This window comes from Myotis daubentonii, chromosome 1 (genome assembly GCF_963259705.1).
Source record: "Myotis daubentonii chromosome 1, mMyoDau2.1, whole genome shotgun sequence".
NCBI lineage: Eukaryota > Metazoa > Chordata > Mammalia > Chiroptera > Vespertilionidae > Myotis > Myotis daubentonii.
Window position 1 is genome coordinate 89,702,728 of NC_081840.1, and position 19,081 is coordinate 89,721,808.

Below are 19,081 nucleotides of genomic sequence, written 5' to 3' on the forward strand. Positions count from 1 at the left end.
GAATCTCTCTCCCCGGCCCCTGTGCGGTGACAGCGGCCCCCGCCTCTGCGCAGAGACGCGCACGGTGTGCACAGCCGCCGCCCAGACCCGCTCCTCGCACCCATCCCCCCGCACCCTGTCCAGGGGGGCCTCCGCGGAGGCCACCTTCCTGCCGGGGAATCCCAGCTCCGGGTTTTAAAGGAAGCGATGGGCCTGGTGTCTGGAAGCGCGAGCACATCCGGACAGCGAACGGGAGGTCCGGCAGGAGCGGGCAAATGCGTGTGCGGAGCTCGTGCTTCGCTCCTGGTGTGGCGCCTTCGGGGCCAGCGGGGCGGGTGGGAGACCTCAGACCCGAGGAAGCTCCTCGCGGCGGGGCCAGTGCTTCGGCCGAGCGAGCGCACAGGACCCTCCAGGCGCCTCCAGGCTGCGAGCTCACCCCCTTCCCTTACACCCGCCCCACCTCCCTGCACCCTGTCGCTCAGCGGCCGGTGAGCGGCCCGGGAACCGGGAGGCCGGGAGGAGGGCGCCCCAGAAGATGCTGTCCTTTTGGCAACTGGTCCCGGGATGCTGGCTGGCGGACGGCCTGTCAGCTCCGGGGAAGCAGGACCCGTTCACAGGCCGGCCCACCCCTGCCACTCCCGGTTGTTTCCAGGTCCAGAGAGCAACATGAAAGGCATCCGGTTACCCTGACGTGAGTCAGCTGAGCACAGTTGGGGCTTCTTCCCCGGTGCATGAGGTGGCTGGGGGTGGGGCCCGTGGGGCAGGGACGCGAGAGAAAAGGATCTAGACTTTGGAAGAGGAAGAGATGTTGGGGTGCTTCTGACCAACTTCCTAATCACCCTAAGACAAGAAAGCGGGGGCGGGGCGGGGGTGGGGGTGGGGTGGGGGGGGAGACTGAGGCCCTAACTGGTTTGGCTCAGTGGATAGAGCGTTGGCCTGTGGACTGAAGGGCCCCAGGTTCGATTCCGGTCAAGGGCATGTACCTTGGTTTCGGGCACATCCCCAGTAGGGGGTGTGCAGGAGGCAGCTGATCGATGTTTTTCTCTCATGGATGTTTCTAACTCTCTATCCCTCTCCCTTCCTCTCTGTAAAAAAATCAATAAAATGTATTAAATAGAGTAAAACCTTAAAAGAAAGAAAGGGGCCTGAGTTGCAGAGCCAGGCTAGAACCCAGGGCCAGCTCTCGGAGCACCTCCCAGTGAACCCTGCTCTCTGCTGGCACTGAGATGTGCTCCAAACCCCTTGCCAACGGCCTGGAGGCGCAAGCCCAAGAAGTTTAGTGGGAAACTGACTGTTCCGAACTGAGGCGGGCGGCCTGGCGCTAAAGAAAGTCAGTGCCCTGCTGAGGCCCTTCCTTGGGACACCCACTGGAGCGATCGCTCCCTCCTCCGAACCCCTTCTCGGAATTTCTGCTTCTCAGGGTCTTCCAAGGGAGATTTTAAACGTTAACATTCATTCATCTCTATCAACCCACGTCTTCCGTCTGTGTCATGCTGCTGCTTCCTGCTCAGAGCACAGATTCCCGAGTGAGTCCCACCTTCCCCTTCATGCCCACCCTCAGAAGTATGTGTTGAATTTGGACGGACACTCCTTCTGGGACAGAAGCCACAGATTTCCAAGGACCGGGGTTGCAGAAGGTCTGAGCACTGATGCCTGGGCCCTCCCAGCTGGGACAAGGGCTTCCACAACCCAGGCAAAGGTGGGGGCTGGTGCCAGATTAACAGGGGCCCATTGAGGTTATTTTCTGAAGCAGGGCAGCTAAAGAGACTTCCTATTCTCCCCCACTACCCTCCAACTACTGTTAATGGTGGTATTAGTGAGAGTTTACCATGGGCCAGATGTTTGGATTGTTTCTTTCAATCCCATAGGTAGGAACTACCAAAGCCCCCAATTTAAAGATGGGAAAACCAAGGCACAGGAAGGATGAGCGATGTGCTCAAGGTCTCACAGCTGGCAGGGGGTAAGGCCAGAAGCCTGCCATTAACCACTATGCTCTACTGCCGCCTCCCTCCAAGTGATTCCATGAGGGCCTCTCTGCCCTTGATGGGGTGCTGAGGGGTCCTCTGAGCAGAGTTACGAAGGCTGCCTGGGCAAGCTGGGTTGCAAGATTAAGGAGCTTTTTATTTGTTTTGTCACCATAGGACTCCAATAGGTCCATGACCCCTGAGCTGTGAGAAGTCATTGCCCGGCCTACCTTCTTGGGTGCCCAGTGGGCCTCTGAGGCGGAAAGTGGGAGTTAAGAGGACACTGTGAGGAAGGCATCCAGCAGGACCCTGGCCCTGCCTACTGGAGAGTAGGCCATAAAACCCTGGCCAGAGTCCCTGGTTCTGCAAACAGACTGAAACAACAAGGCTGGAAACCCAGCCAGGATGCAGGGCCAGGAAGCCAGAAAAAAATAGGAAAGGTGCCTTCTCTTATCAAGATCACAGGCCTGGTTCACTGAGCAGCTGGAACAAAATGTTCCAATTAAAACTCAAAGTAGCCGTTGAAGGAGACAACTTGGGAGGAAAGCGTACGGCGCAGCCAGTCCACCCCTTGCCCAGGACACGCAATCTTTCCTGCATCTGAAAGGAGGGGCCTGGAGCCAGCAGGAGGGGCCTGGAGCCAGCAGGAGGGGCCTGAAGCCAGAAGGAGGGGCCTGGAGCCAGCAGGAGGGGCCTGAAGCCAGCAGGAGGGGCCTGGAGCCAGCAGGAGGGGCCTGGAGCCAGCAGGAGGGGTCTGGAGCCAGCAGGAGGGGCCTGGAGCAAGCAGGAGGGGTCTGGAGCCAGCAGGAGGGGCCTGGAGCCAGCAGGAGGGGCCTGGAGCCAGCAGGAGGGGCCTGAAGCCAGCAGGAGGGGCCTGGAGCCAGCAGGAGGGGCCTGGAGCCAGCAGGAGGGGCCTGGAGCCAGCAGGAGGGGTCTGGAGCCAGCAGGAGGGGCCTGGAGCCAGCAGGAGGGGCCTGTTCGGCTGGGAACCTCCTGAACCTGAAGCTGTCCCAGCTGTCAACACCGATGTCTTCCTACCTCTGTGACATTTACTGGGCTAGTCATTGTTCTAATTTCTTAATCAAGGGAAAATGAAATAAAAAAGTCTCGGGAAATTTAGAAAGCACAGCGCAAGAATACTTCAGAAAGGTGACTCAGTGCTTCTTCATTTCACAAAGGGAACCAGAGATTTTGCAAACACAAGGTTGTTCCCTCTAAATAAGTGGATCAAACCAGGAGACTGGTACAAACATTTTGCTGAAGACCCAGGGGTCAGTTTTAAGACCGATAGGACTAGGGCTCCGCCTTTTCGGAAACGGTTGAGCACAGGATGGCTGAGGGACACGATGCGCTTCTGCAGAGGGCCTCAGGCTGGCTCGGGCCTGGTAGCAGGGCGTCCTCTGGAACACCAGGAAATGTTGAACTATCTTTTAAAATATATTTTTACTGACTTCAGAGAGAAAGGGAGAGGGAGAGAGAGATAGAAACACCAATGATGACAAAGAATCATTGATCAGTTGCCTCCTGCACACCCCCTACCCCGACACTGGGGATTGAGCCAGCAACCCAGGCATGTACCTTGACCAGAATCGAACCCGGACCCTTCAGTCCGTAGGCAGATGCTCAATCCATTGAGCCAAATCATCTAGGGCAATGTTGAACGATTAATCCATCTCATGAACCAGAAGCAACACTGCCAACAAAATTCTGCCTGTGAATAGGACATGAAATCACAATCAAAAGCAAGTGTCCAAAAAAAGCTCTCATTCACAGCATGATCAATGTTTTTTTTTTTAGTTTTTCCATTAACATCCATTTGCTCTTATAAATGTATTTTGTAAAACATATATGGATACTAACTATAATTAGTCAAGAAATTGGAAGGATGAAAATAAAGTTTTATGTTTTTGTAGTAGCTTGTTTTGCAAAGTTACGTAAGTTGTATATTTTTAAAAAGTACTTTTCCAGATGTCATGCCTTCCTTACCAATGCTATAATTTTCCTAATTTTGCACAAGCCTCACATATGGTGTATTTCAGTCAACCAGAGTGCAATCAACTTTAGAACATCCCAGCTGTGCATGTCACATCATGTCACCCATTTGCTGATGCCAACCACAGCATGGTTTGCTGTGGACCTGGCTAGAAGAGCCGAGGGAATTCAAGGCTTGTCAGTGAATCCCAAAAAGGTCTCTGAGCCCAGCACTGTTGCACCACAAGAGCTTGGGACTGGCAGGAGGGGGCGGGGGGGAGGATTTCTGAGGCTGGGTTACTTCTTGCTTGCATGCAAGTGCACATACACACATGTACACGTGCACATACACACATGTACACATACACAAACATTTTATTTGATAGTGGAGCTTCTTCCTCGCTGAGAGCTGCCTTTCTTTGAAGATCTGTGTTTTCTGCAGCAGCTTCTTAGCTGAGCTCCCTTGCAGCTCACTCTGCATTCCAAGCTCTGCTAAATATCACTGTTGCCCTTTATCCTTGACTTCCCTGCTCAAGAACCTAGTGTGGGTCTCTGTTGCCTGTAGGTCAAGGCAGGCATCCATAGCCTTCTGTCACCTGGTCCTGCCCCTGCCATCTCACCGTAGGAGTCCTGTGTTGTCCTTGAGGGGCTCCAGATGAACACCCACCTTAATACCTTCCCCTGAGGGAAAACCTTGTCCCTTCTTGTCTGTCCAAACCTTGGCAAGAATTTGGGGCTGGGAGCTGGCTCTCTGGATCTGGTTTACTGTCCCAGGAACTTGCCTTGGTTTGGGGCAGGCACTGACCCTCCTCAGGGCTGCTGCTGTCGTCTGGGAGGCCTGGGTGGGTCAGGGGGTTGGCGGTGGTTCCTTATAGTTCCCGATGGAACAAATACTATGCAAAGCCCCGCCCACCTTTGTTCACCTCTTTTCTCTGTGAGGCCCCAGCCCTGGCAGAGGGCATGGAGGGACCACCAAAGGCCCTTTCCTCGGTCTCCGTCCTTAGTCATTACAGTCCTGTGAGCCAGATGCGTACAGTTGGGCCTGCATTGTTGGGCCTCAGAAAAAAAGGAGACAGACATCGATCTCAGGTCCCCAAAGACAGGCTCACCGTCGACTCCAACCACATGGATGAGGCCTGCCCAGGGTTTAGAGTCTACGATGGGTGATGCTGGAGTCCACAGGACCTTCCCCTGTGTGAGCTGCTGCCCAGGCCACCACCAGTCCCTGCATCCTGCTGCTCTATATGGCTTTCTATGTTATTGGCACCCAGGTCTTCTCCCTAAATCCAAGCTCTCTGTCACACAGACCTGTGTGAGGTGGGCACCCTGAGGCTGGCTCCTCAGCCCACAGTGGCCCTCCTTCTGCTCATTGTCTTTAATCTGCCTGGATCCACCCAGGGATTCAGGGCTGGCTCTCAGGGCTCAGACATAAACATGCACCACTTCTCAGGATATAATTAGACTGGTCTGAGTCCTCTCCCTGGGAATGTATGAGTGAGTGTGTGTGAGTGTGTGTGTGTGTGTGTGAATGTGAATGTATGGGGTGAGTGTGAGTATGTGTATTAGCATGTGTATATGTCTGAGGGTATGTGTGTGTGAGAGAGAGCAAGGCTGGTTGAGGGGTTGCCTGTCTCCATTCCATGCCTATCACCTGCAATCTTGGCAGCCGCAGCCAGCATCCCCTGCCAGGTGACAGAACACACAGAGGGAAAACAGGCAAAGCTCCTCCTTAGAGGGGAGAATAGGTTGAGGCCAGGTGGCCTCCGATGGCCTTCAGCTTCGCTGCCCGCCTGTCCTCAGCACCGCTGGCCTCCAGAGCCACGGGAACAGGAGCTCCTGTTACTTGTAACTAAAATCATGCCCCTGGCCTCCTGGGTCACACGTTGGTGTCCCCGGACTGGCCTCTCTCCTTAGGCCTGGGCTAGCTGGGCATGCTCAACTCTAGGTTAATTTGTTTTTGGAAACAAATTAAAAATGGGAAGAGCTATATTTCCCCTGATAATTAAAGTAAAAGAATTGCACAAAGAAGAAAGTAAAAGAAATCTCTCTGAATTATTTTTAATTCTTTTTTAGGTGTGATAATGACATTAAAGTTATGCATTTAAAATATAGTACTTATCTTGTAAGGATATGTACTAAGATATTTAGGGATACACTTCTATGATATGGTGACTGGTGTTTATTTTCAAATAAGCTGGGGAGAAGGAGGTGAATGGGAGTGTAAATGAAATAAAAACGTCATAAGCTGATAACTGAAGCTGGAGATGGGGGTTCATTTTAATATTCTTTCTACATTGGTATACTAGTATGTTAGAAATTCTCCAGAACAAGTTACCAAAAACAAACACACAAACAAAGGCCCACCCTTTAATCCAGTGATGGCAAACCTATGACACGCATGTCAGAGGTGACACGCGAACTCATTTTTTTGGTTGATTTTTCTTTGTTAAATGGCATTTAAATATATAAAATAAATATCAAAAATATAAGTCTTTGTTTTACTATGGTTGCAAATATCAAAAAATTTCTATATGTGACACGGCACCAGAGTTAATTTAGGGTTTTTCAAAATGCTGACACGCCGAGCTCAAAAGGTTCACCATCACTGCCAACCACCCAGCGATAACCACTATTTACAGCATGGGATATTTACACTCTGATTTGTCATCTGAATCCACTTATGTTTAGGGGATGCCCTAACTTGAAGCAAAAATGCCAGGCACTTGCATTCCTAGCCTCCTTTTCATGGGCACATGACCGAGGCTCCAGCAATCACACCCTTCTGCCCAGGCCTTGAATCAGAGGCTAATAATGGGAGGGACTGTGGAATCCATTCCAGCCACAGTGGCACAGCCCAGGCTGCAGTGATGAGCTCACCGGCTCCTCTCTGGCTCTCCGGCCACCCTGGAGGTTCTGAGGCTCCCCAAAACCCTTCTCACAAATTTCTTTTCTGCCTAAATTATCCAGAATAAGTTTCTTTTGCTCATAATTAAGAATCCTGCCGAAACCGGTTTGGCTCAGTGGATAGAGCGTCAGCCTGCGGACTGAGAGGTCCCGGGTTCGATTCCGGTCAAGGGCATGTACCTGGGTTGCGGGCACATCCCCGGTGGGGGATGTGCAAGAGGCAGCTGATCGATGTTTCTCTCTCATCGATGTTTCTAACTCTCTCTATCTCCCTTCCTCTCTGTGAAAAATCAATAAAATATATTAAAAAAAAAAAAAAAGAATCCTGGTGGGCAGAACATGTTAGTGTAGTTTTTTGTTTATTGATGGGATTATGCCTTGCAAGCCACTCTGCGAGGGGCTGTGATTATTCCACCTAACAGCATGTGGAAGGTGTCTTCCTGGGAGTACGAACTCCTCCCTCCTTCATTCTCTCAAACACAGTGACTGCTGCTGTCTCCTGCCTGCCTTTCCCCCAAGAAGCTGGTCGGAGGAAAGGAAGGGTCTCCGTAATAAAAGTCCACTTTCCTCAGTGTGAGGCCGGTGGGGGGGACCTGAATGGCACAAGGGTGTGCCTGACTGGCTGCCCCCTGATAGGGGTAGCCTTCTGTAACCTGGTCCCGCCCCGGGCAAGGCCCCAGGAGATGGTGTTCATCACACTGTATAAACAGATTGCGTTTCCATTGAGACGAGACGTGGTCCCTGAGCAGCCTGAAGCCTGGCCCACTGCTGGCCACAGGAGCCGTCCGTGGCTTCATGGGGCCGTCAGAGGTCAGGAGCCCCCCGTCTCCCACCCAGGCCCATCTTCAGTTTCCCGTCTGTGGTCAGGCACCTCATTGATTGATGGTCTCTCCTCGCCCAGCCCTGTGGCAGCTCCTGTGGGTCAGGTCTGCACTGAATGGGCTTCCCCGAATCCATCAGGTCCCCCCACCAGGGAAGCGAGTTCTGTAGCCAAGATGGGCTGGCTGGGGTCAGGAAGGGCACTGCGAACAATAGGATGCCCCAGTTTGCCCTCAGATGATCTGGTTCCTCAGGTCCTGGGCAACCATGAGTGGCAGAGGAAGGAGGAGAGCTGCTTGAAAGGACTGCATGCCAAGGGAGGTCGTCAGACGCCTAACATGATTCCCAGTCAGGGCACATGCCCGGGGTTGCAGGCTCGATCCCCAGTAGGGGGCATTGCAAGAGGCAGCTGATCGATGATTCTCTCCCATCATTGATGTTTCTATCTCTCTCTCTCCCTTTCCCTTCCTCTGTGAAAAGCAATAAAAATATATTTTTAAAAATAATAATGTTACTAAAATGAATAATCCTAATAGCAGGAGCTGTCATCCACCGAGCCCTACTGTGTGCGGGCCACTTTGCCGGAGCTTTACAGATGCCATTGGTGACAGTAAAGGTCACGGCAACTCCGCAGGGCGGCGGCCTCACCTGCTGATCGACGAGACACTGAGAAGCGAGGAGGTTACGTGACTAACCCAGGGTCACACAGATTAGGGCCCAGAGTGGGGCCCAGGTTGGTCTGAAACTCAAATGGCTGGGCAATCGCTCTACAGGCTCCTCTGTCATGATGCCTGCTGGTCCTTTGAAAAGTCCTTCCCCAGGCCTGGGCCCGGGCCCATGTTTGCTCATTGTTCCCATCTCCGCCCCAGAGCGTCAGCTGAAATGTGGTCTGAACCGAATCACAAATTATCTTGAACAAAGTTTCCCAGCGGGCTTAGAGGAGGTGGAGTGTCTTCTTTGCTGGTGAGTTCCTATTATTGCTCCCCCCACAACCCCCTCTTGCCGCCCCGCTGGGCAGCCCCTGGACCAGAGTGTCTGGAGCCCATCTGCCAGTGGCAGGTGGCCTCCCACCCATGAAAGCCCGGCGTGCCAGGACTGAGTCCATGGTTGCATGGCGAGTTTATAGAAAACTGTTTCCGATGCATTAACAGCAACTCTCAGTTACTTTCCCAACTCTCCTATGAGGGTGCCTTTCTGACTTGCAATAAGGACATTTTATGAAATAGAAGTAGCAAATGGCCTCTCAGCGTAAAATGGGTTTACATGCCAGCCAGAGCTACTTAAGGTTAACAAAGCCGCTGTGGAAAGTGGCAGCTGTTGCGGCCGTTGAATGTCGGCGAGGGAGGACACTCGCCCCGACCAGCCTGCTGAGAAAGCTGTGGCGGCAGAAGGGGCAGGGTTTGAATCCCAGCACCACCACTTTTCCAGAGTGTCTCACCTCAGACCAGTGGCTAAACCTCTCTGAACCTCAGTTTCCTCATCTGCAAAATAGGAATAATAATGCCCACGCCTGTAGTGATCACATCTATAAAATGTTAGACAGACATAAGCAGAGCAAGGACGATGGGCCAGGTACGGAAACTCACCAGGGCAGAAAGCAAGAGGCAAAACTGGGAAAACAAGAACCTTGCCCCCAGGGTGACCTATCCTCCCCTAGAGTATCATTGGCCAAGTGGTTTGGATCTCTGATCTATCATGTCACTGGTCATGAGGTTTAGACCTCCTGACCTTTTCCTCCTAAAGATAACATCTAGGCTTCAGTTGTATTTCAGCTCCAGGCCCAGAAAAGCAGCAAAACCTGACAAGTGGTGCCTTGGCTGCCTCAGAGCCAGCTGCATTGACTAATAACCCTGCCCTGGCACCGACCAATCAGTGGAGACCACGACCGTGAAAGAGCACAGCTAGAAAGTTGGCGGCTATTCTATTAAGACCCTCCCCTGTGACCTCCCCTAAGATTTCCACCTGCAAGAGAGAGATCAATAGGCTCAGGACGGAGGCCCCAGTGCGTGCTCTCCCCTGGGGAAGCACACCAGCGCCATTCCCTTCCCCCTTTTCCCCTCTGAGCGACCCCATGAGACTTGCAACCAGAGGAACAGTGGGCAGTGGCAGCTCATCCCAGGCTAACCCCCTGACCCTGTCTCCAAGGCCCCCTTTTCTCCGACTTCCCAGTGAGCCAAGGCAGCCCAGCTGAGGCTCTCCTCTGGCTTCTCCTATGCGCTTCCTTGTTTCACTGTCCTAAGTACATTTTTGCTGCCATCTGGGACCCAATACCCTTCGGCTCAGGGCTGTGTAGCCCTTCCCTTTGGATGTCCCCACCCCCCACCCCTTTTTCCTAAATAAATTCCATTTTTCTTTATTCACCGTCTGAGGTGGCTATTTAGCCTGCCTGCGCAGCACCACGTTAACCTCTCATTAAATGCCGGGCATATAGACACTGTTTAAGGATGATACCTAGAATTACTCTTCCCCAGCAGCTGGATTACATGGGTAATTTGCCGTGTGAGTTTGTGATGTAAACTAGCAATGTGTTACCAGCAGATTGCAGCTAAGGCTTGTCAATTAGGAGTGAAATTACAAAACAGACAAAACTTGTTTTTTTATCCCCCCTCCCTTTCCTCTGTGCTCCTCTGTTAACTCCCTGTTACTGCTTCCCCCCATGGGTTCATGAATTTTTAATCTTTTTAATATATCAAGTTGTGCCAGTCATGAGTGCTCATATCGCTCAGGACCTCACTGTAGGTCAGATTGAGGCGGGATACACCCACTCCCGCCACCTAACTTACTAATGTGGACGAAAGGGGCACATGCTGACTTGACAAGCTCAGGGGAGGCCTGCATGGCAGTCTTGCAGACTCAGAGACCTAAAGTAACCACAAAGGATGGTCTGAAATTAAACTTTAACTAATAGCAGTTATGGTGGGCAGTTACGTCCTGGGCCAGTATCTTCACTGATAAGGTCAACTGAGCCCGTCTGTCTTTTCGCATCTATGATAACATATCCTTGGAATGTCTGGGTAACTTGTGATTTCCCTTTTTATGGAGCCCCTGGGGCACAGCCAGGTGTGCTGGGCCCAGGACAGATACCGCAGATGCTTTCATTTATCATGTTAATTGTTCCTGCACCCACCTAAGTATGTGTCCATCATTTTACTTTTTATCCAATCCCAGGGGTTCCCCCCCCCCTTTGCTTTATCCCTCCTCCTTAATCTATCACCAATGAATTTCATGTAACCCACCTATGTCCCTCCTTTGATTGCAATGTATAAATACAATTGTAACCCCGCCATTCCTCGGAGCACTATCTCAATTTGTTGAGATTCTGCTTCCTGGCATATGTCGACAGTTTGGCTCAAATAAACTCACAAAAATTCTTTACAGGTTTCAATGGTTTTGTTTTGTTTTTTACCCTTGTAATTAGTTTTATTTAATGTTATCTTTCTTTTAAAAAAATAATACAACATATTATAGGCTGTAAAATTTGAAAATCAACAAAGTAACACCCAGTCTCACCAATCAGTAGTGGAAATGTCTCAACAATATCCATATGTAATATTACATGACTTTTCCTAAAACAAGGCTGGGATGTTACTGTCCATACCGTTATGTGCTCTTTTTGCTGAACATACTATTTTTCATTGGTTATATGGCAAGCAGTCCATCAGATGAATTCTACCAACCCACTGTTACTAACAATTAGTATTGTTCTCAATTTGGAGATATGATTTTTTTGAAGCATAGAAATAATCATTGTAACTAAATAATCACACATCGGTCAGATCCTTTGCTCAGGATAACTCCCTTGAAGTGGCATTTCAATAGAAGTGTGCACGCATTTTTATGACTTTTTGACACATAACCCAACTGCAGCCCAAGAAATTTATACCAAAATATATTGTTTGTTAATGTTTCTAATTCAATAGCTGAAAAACGTATCTCATTTCTAAGTGAACATATCTTTTACATCCAAAAAACCAAATATTTCAAATTTATATATTAGACTTTTGAGACTTTTATTTTATTAATTTTGTTTATTTTTTTCTTTTTTCTTTCTTTCTTTCTTTCTTTCTTTCTTTCTTTCTTTCTTTCTTTCTTTCTTATTTATTTTTATTGCTTAAAGTATTACAAAGGGTATTACATATGTGTCCTTTTTCCCCCCCGCCCTTGACAGTCCCCTAGCCTCCCCTAGCCCCCAGTGTCTTATGTCCATTGGTTATGCTTATATGCATGCATGCAAGTCCTTCGGTCAATGGTTTTTTTTACGTTAACACTAACATGACTGTTTTCTTCCTTGGTTCGTTACAGTAATTTTACTGTTCCAAGACACTCTTGCCCAGGGAAAGAACTTAATTGTCCATTACAGGAATTTCCCGAAAGACCCAGCGACTCTTTAACAGGAAACATTAAAATCCTCGCCTTAAAATCCTCACCTTGCTGTTTCAACCCTAAATGGCTAAATCACAAAATTTCCCTCATCCCAAAGAAGCCCCTGCATTGAAATACTTCCTTTAAACCAAATTTGAAAGTCTCATGGAGATTTAACACTGCCTGCCCCTCCTGCCTCGGGTGCTGTGGGGACCCTGCGTGGGAAGCGGGTGCACAGAGCCGGTGCAGACCTGGGCAGTGCTGCCTGCACCCCAGGCCGACTGTTTGTGAGTGTCTAGCCTCAAAGAAGTGAAAACTTTCTACTTCTTCTGGCTTGTAAATTGTGTTATATTTACACATCTATGGCTTAGGCCTCTTCTTCACACCAGAGGTTTACTCTTTGTTTTGTGGAAGAGAACAACTGAATTAAATGCTAATACACATAAATGTTTCGGGGAGCCCGGCTGCTCCCCCTCAGCCACACACAGTGGGCCACGTGGCGAGGTCCTGCCCTGGGAAACTGCCTCCTAACAATGGGGCAGGAAGTCACTCAAAGAAAACCTTTAAAAACCAAATTAAAATTGGAGCAACACTAGAACATTGCATCTGAAAGAAGCTCATTCATTAGTCCTTAAAAGTTTGCATCTGCTTCTTTGTTTGCGCTTTCCGGAGATGAATATTAAAATACTGCAAAGTTGTAGAAAGTCTGACTGGAGTGGTTAATGTGGTGATTTGGGGTAGACCTAGCCTCAGTCAGAAGCAAACAGGCCGCACAACTGGAAACTCCTGGAAGGAGAGGCGTGCCTCACTTCCTTTATTATGACCATATGAAATCTGACACTAAACATTCAGAGGACAGAAATCAGGATTTGGGTTCCGATTTGCCCAAGTCCCACACTATTGTTCGGTTTACTGAGGTTTCCTAAGATTTTACATTTTACATTCGCTGCATTGTTATATAGTTGTTATAAGACACTCTTCCATTAGCATGACATCAGAAATTCCAACCATCTCAGACTAACATTTATCCAATTTTGGTAGGACATCCGTAACCAATGTGTGAGAAACAGAAGCGATGGCCTGCATCCTGCGGTTGGTGGGAATTCCCACGCATGCTTGGAAGCCGTTTCATACCACAGGCGGGGAATGTGGACCTGAGCCCACCCAAGTGAAGGGCTGCCCTTTGCCGACTGTGCGACCTGGCTGTGTCTCTCAACGTGGCTATGCTCCAGCTGCCTTATAAAGACATGAAAATAATAATAGCACCTCCCTCAGAGGGTGGCTTGAGGGTCAGAGGAGTTAATATCTGTAAGCCATGTAGAATAGTGTCTGACACACCGCGCTATATATTTGTCTTATAAGTAAGTGTATTCTATCATTTCATCCCATGGTATATATTACCATAGATCAGTTAAATAACATGTATAAAATGAAAATTTGGCAACTTAAAAGTTTTTTTTTAACTTACATTTAAATAGCTGAATGTTTTCCATATAGCCTACACTCAATATAATTTTAGAATTAGGAAATATGAAACGATGGCAACATTTAAGGGGAAGTTATTCTTTACTTAAGGTTTTCTCTGGTACACTTCAGTCAACCGCTTGTTGAAGCTTCTCATATTCTGATAGGACATAGTGGGGACCTGCTAATAGGGAAGCGGCTCCTTTTCTCCTCCTTCCAGGGGGGGCTTGGTCAGGGCCTCCCACAAGCCATAGCAGCCCCTACAAAGGTACAAATAAGCTAATTTTAAAACCAGCTTAATCACCCACATCTCATGTAGCGGAATTTTTGCTGATACACCTCCTAGGGCAAGAGAAACAAAAGAAAAAATAAACAAATGGGACTACATCAAACTAAAAAGCTTCTGCACAGCAAAAGAAACCATTATCAAAGTGAAAAGGGAACCCACTATATGGGAGAACATATTTGCCAGTGATACATCTGATAAGGGGTTAATTTCCAAAATATATGAAGAACTTAATACTCACCAAAAGGAAGACAAACAACCCAATTAAAAAATGGGCAAAGGATTCTCTGTTTTAGAGAACCAAGATGGCGGCATAGGTAAACACCGGAGAATGCTGCCTCGAACAACCACTTCAAAAATACAACTAAAAGAAGGAACGGACATCACCCAGAACCACAGGAAAGCTGGCTGAGGGGAAATTCTTCAACTAGAAGGAAAGAGAACAGCATACCGAGACTCAGAGGAGGCGCAGTGCGGAAAATACAAAGGTGCGGAGGTGCGCACGGAGCAGGCTGGTGGCTGAGGGCGCGGTTGTCGTTTTCAATCAGGAGGGAGGCTCAGGCCCTGAGCTCCAGTTCTGGGCAAGTCTCTAGGGACCCAGACTCAAATGGGAGAAGCAGGGCTGTCTGGCATCGGTCGGAACTCGAAGGCAGCTTTCTCTCCGAGGTTTGCAGCGGTTGCTGGGACTCTGAAAGGCAGAGCCTCTGGGGACGGGACTGAGAGCAGCCATAACTGCTCCCTCCACCCGCCCTGTTGATCGCGAGCGACCCGCCCCGCCCAAGCCCTGCACAGAGCCATTTGCCCAATAGCCTCAGGCAAAGGCTAGATTGGAACCTCCCCAGAGGACTGAAGTTTTCCCATTGCAGACAGAGGCTGACTCTCACAGCCAGTTGGCCTGGAGGTCAAATCCCCCCAGTATTAACTACAACAATCAAGGCTTAACTACAACAAGACTTCGCACAAAGACCACTAGGGGGTGCACCAGGAAAGCATAAAAAAATGCGGAGACAAAGAAACAGGACAAAATTGTCATTGGAAGATATAGAGTTCAGAACCACACTTTTAAGGTCTCTCAATAACTATCTAGAAGCCGCCGATAAACTTAATGATATCTACAAGAAATCTAATGAGACCCTTGATGTTATGATAAAGAACCAACTAGAAATTAAGCATACACTGACTGAAATAAAGAATATTATACAGAGTTCCAGTAGCAGACCAGAGGAATGCAAGAATCAAGTCAAAGATTTGAAATACGAAGAAGCAAAAAACACCCAACAGGAAAAGCAAAATGAAAAAAGAATCTGAAAATACAAAGATAGTGTAAGGAGCCTCTGGGACAGCTTCAAGCATACCAACATCAGAATTATAGGGGTGCCAGAAGAAGAGAGAGAGCAAGATATTGAAAACCTATTTGAAGAAATAATGACAGAAAACTTCCCCTACCTGGTGAAAGAAATAGACTTACAAGTCCAGGAAGCGCAGAGAAGCCCAAACAAAAGGAATCCAAAGAGGACCACACCAAGACACATCATAATTAAAATGCCAAGAGCAAAAGACAAAGAGAGAATCTTAAAAGCAGCAACAGAAAAACAGTCAGTTACCTACAAGGGAATACCCATACGACTGTCAGCTGATTTCTCAACAGAAACTTTGCAGGCCAGAAGGGAGTAGTAAGAAATATTCAAAGTGATGAATAGCAAGAACCTACAACCAAGATTACTTTACCCAGCAAAGCTATCATTCAGAATTGAAGGTCAGATAAAGAGCTTCACAGATAAGGAAAAGCTAAAGGAGTTCATCACCACCAAACCAGGATTATATGAAATGCTGAAAGGTATCCTTTAAGAAGAGGAAGAAGAAGAAAAAGGTAAAAATACAACTTATGAACAACAAATATGCATCTATCGACAAGTGAATCTAAGAATCAAGTGAATAAATAATCTGATGAACAGAATGAACTGGTGATTATAATAGAATCAGGGACATAGAAAGGGAATGAACTGACTATTCTTGTGGGGGAAAGGGGTGTGGGAGATGAGGGAAGAGACTGGACAAAAATCGTGCACCTATGGATGAGGACAGTGGGTGGAGAGTGAGGGCAGAGGGTGGGATGGGAACTGGAAGGAGGGGAGTTATAGGGGGAAAAAAAAGAGGAACAAATGTAATAATCTGAACAATAAAGATTTAATAAAAAAAAAATGGGCAAAGGACCTAAATAGACACTTCTTCAAAGAGGACATACAGATGGCCAATAGACTCTATAATAATGAAAGTGTAATATGCTAATTAGACCGAACAGCAGAACGACCTTCCGGACGACCTTCCTGATGAAGCTTCGGTGCTGGAGGCTGAGGCAGAGTGGTTAGGGGCAATCAGGCCAGGCAGGCAGGTAAGCAAGCAGTTAGGAGCCAGTGGTCCCAGATTTGAGAGGGATGTCCGACTGACAGTTTAGGCCTGATCCCTCAGGGCCTCTCGTATGAAATAATGCTCAAAGTCACTAATCATCAGAGAGATGCAAATTAAAACTACAATGAGGTACCATCTCACACCTTCCAGAGTGGTAGTCAATAAATCAACAAATAAGCCCTGGTGAGGATGTGGAGAAAAGGGAATGCAGACTGGTGCAGCCGCTGTGGAAAAAAGTATAGAGGTTCCTCAAAAAATTAAAAATAAAACTGCCTTTGACCCAGTGATCTTCCTTCTGGGAATGTATCTTAAGAATCCTGAAATACCACTGCGAAAGAATATATGCACACCTGTGTTCATAGCAGCACAATTTACAATAACTAAGATCTGAAAACAGCCCAAGTGCCCATCAGTAGATCAGTGGATCAAAAAGCTGTGGTAAATTTATACTATGGAATACCATGTGGCTGTAAAAAAGAATCTCTTATTCTTTGCGTCAGCATGGATGGGCCTGGAGACTATTATGTTAAGCAAAATAAGCCAGTCAGAGTCTGACAAGTATCACATGATCTCACTCCTATGTGGAATTTAATGAATAAAATAAAGTGATGGACAAAATAGGTCCTAGGCATTGTTGCATGGAACAGACTAACAGATCTCAGAGGGAAGGGGATGGGGGAGTGGCGGGAAGAGATTAACCAAAGAATTTACATGCATATAGTAAACACTCTATTTGGGGGACATCGATTTAATGGACTTTGGACTTAATGGACAAAATTTCCAGTCCGTATGTGAAAATTAACACACTATAAATTTTAAAATGCTTTCAACCAAGATTATAATTAAATTAACAGGTTTTTTGTGTTATTAATTCACTGTTATTATTATTATTTTTTAATATTTTAAGAAAACTATCTTAAATATAATAATACATGCAATAAACATTAATAGCTCAAGAAAAAATGATTTTAAATATAATAATGTTACATGCAGTAAACACCAATTATTCAAGAAAAATGGTCTTAAATATAATATTACATGCAATAAACATTAATATTTCAAGAAAAAAGGATTTTAATTATAATATTAGCAAAACTGTACTAAATTGTATGATATCACAAAAGTTGTAGGAAATATATTTAAAAATGCAAATAACAGGATTACTTCTATTATATTCTAAAATATGATGTTTTTCCCTCTGCCTCTATTTTTGTTCATCAGTTTATGTTGTTCATTATATTCCACAAATGAGTGAGATCATGTGATATTTATCTTCCACTGCCTGGCTTATTTCGCTTCGCATGATTCTCTCCAGGTCCATCTATGCTGTTGCAAATGGTAAGAGTTCCTTCTTGTTTATAGCAGTGTAGTATTCCATTGTGTAGATGTACCACAGTTTTCTAATCCACTCATCTGCTGATGGGCACTTAGGCTGTTTCCAAATCTTAGCTATTGTAAATTGTGCTGCTATGAACATAGGGGTGCATATATCCTTTCTGATTGGTGTTTCTGGTTTCTTGGGATATATTCCTAGAAGTGGGATCACTGGGTTGAATGGGAGTTCCATTTTTAATTTTATTTTTGGTTTCTTTTTAAAAAATTATTATTAAATCGTTATTGTTCAGATTATTACAGTTGTTCCTCTTCCCCCCCCCCCCCATAGCTTCCCTCCACTCCGTTCCCACCCCACCCTCTGCCCTTACCGCCCGCACCCCTCCACAACTATCCTCATCCATAGGTGTACAACTTTTGTCCAGTCTCTTCTTGCACCCACACATGCCTTTCCTCTCCCAAGAATATTCAGTCCACTCCCTTGCTATGCCCCTGATTCTATTATGTTCACCAGTTTATTCTGTTCATTCGATTATTTATTCATTTGATTTTTAGATTCACTTGTTGAAAGATGTGTATCTGTTGTTCATAAGTTGTATCTTTACCTTTTTCTTCTTCTTACTCTTCTTAAAGGATACCTTTCAGCATTTCATATAATCCTGGTTTGGTGGTGATGAACTCCTTTAGCTTTTCCTTATCTGTGAAGCTCTTTATCTGACCTTCAATTCTGAATGATAGCTTTGCTGGATAAAGTAATCGTGGTTGTAGGTTCTTGCTATTCATCACTTTGAATATTTCTTACTACTCCCTTCTGGCCTGCATAGTTTCTGTTGAGAAATCAGCTGACAGTCGTATGGGTATTCCCTTGTAGGTAACTGACTGTTTTTCTGTTGCTGCTTTTAAGTTTCTCTCTTTGTCTTTTGCTCTTGGCATTTTAATTATGATGTGTCTTGGTGTGGTCCTCTTTGGATTCCTTTTGTTTGGGCTTCTCTGCGCTTCCTGGACTTGTAAGTCTATTTCTTTCACCAGGTAGGGGAAGTTTTCTGTCATTATTTCTTCAAATAGGTTTTCAATATCTTGCTCTCTCTCTTCTTCTGGCATCCCTATAATTCGGGTGTTGGTACGCTTGAAGTTGTCCCAGAAGCTCCTTACACTATCTTCATTTTTTTGGATTCTTTTTTCTTTTTGTTTTTCCGTTTGGGTGTTTTTTGCTTCTTCGTATTTCAAATCTTTGACTTGATTCTTGTGATCCTGTAGTCTGCTACTGGAACTCTGTATAATATTCTTTATTTCAGTCAGTGTATGCTTAATTTCTAGTTGGTCCTTTTACATAAACTTGAGGGTCTCACTAGATTTCTTGAGGGTCTCACTAAATTTATTGGTGGTTTCTAGAAAATTCTTGAAAAACCTTATAACTGTGGTTTTGAACTCTATATTCTGTAGTTTGATTTCTTCCATTTCTGTCATTTGTGACCTGTTTCTTTGTCTCCACACTTTTTATGCTTCCCTGTGTTGATAGAGTGGCTTTCTGTGCTCGGTGTCCTATAGGGCCCAGTGGCTAAGCCTCCCCAATTACCTGAGATGGACACTC

General features: G+C 46.8%; 1 long non-coding RNA gene across 1 annotated transcript in view; it reads left to right on the forward strand.

Moving 5' to 3' along the window:
* Positions 1-157: 157 nt before the first annotated feature.
* LOC132241774 (uncharacterized) overlaps positions 158-19,081 on the forward strand; it is a 108,634-nt gene continuing 89,710 nt past the window's right edge. Inside the window, exon 1 of the long non-coding RNA XR_009454526.1 lies at positions 158-849. This is a non-coding gene — a long non-coding RNA (uncharacterized LOC132241774). The remainder of the gene's footprint in view (positions 850-19,081) is intronic.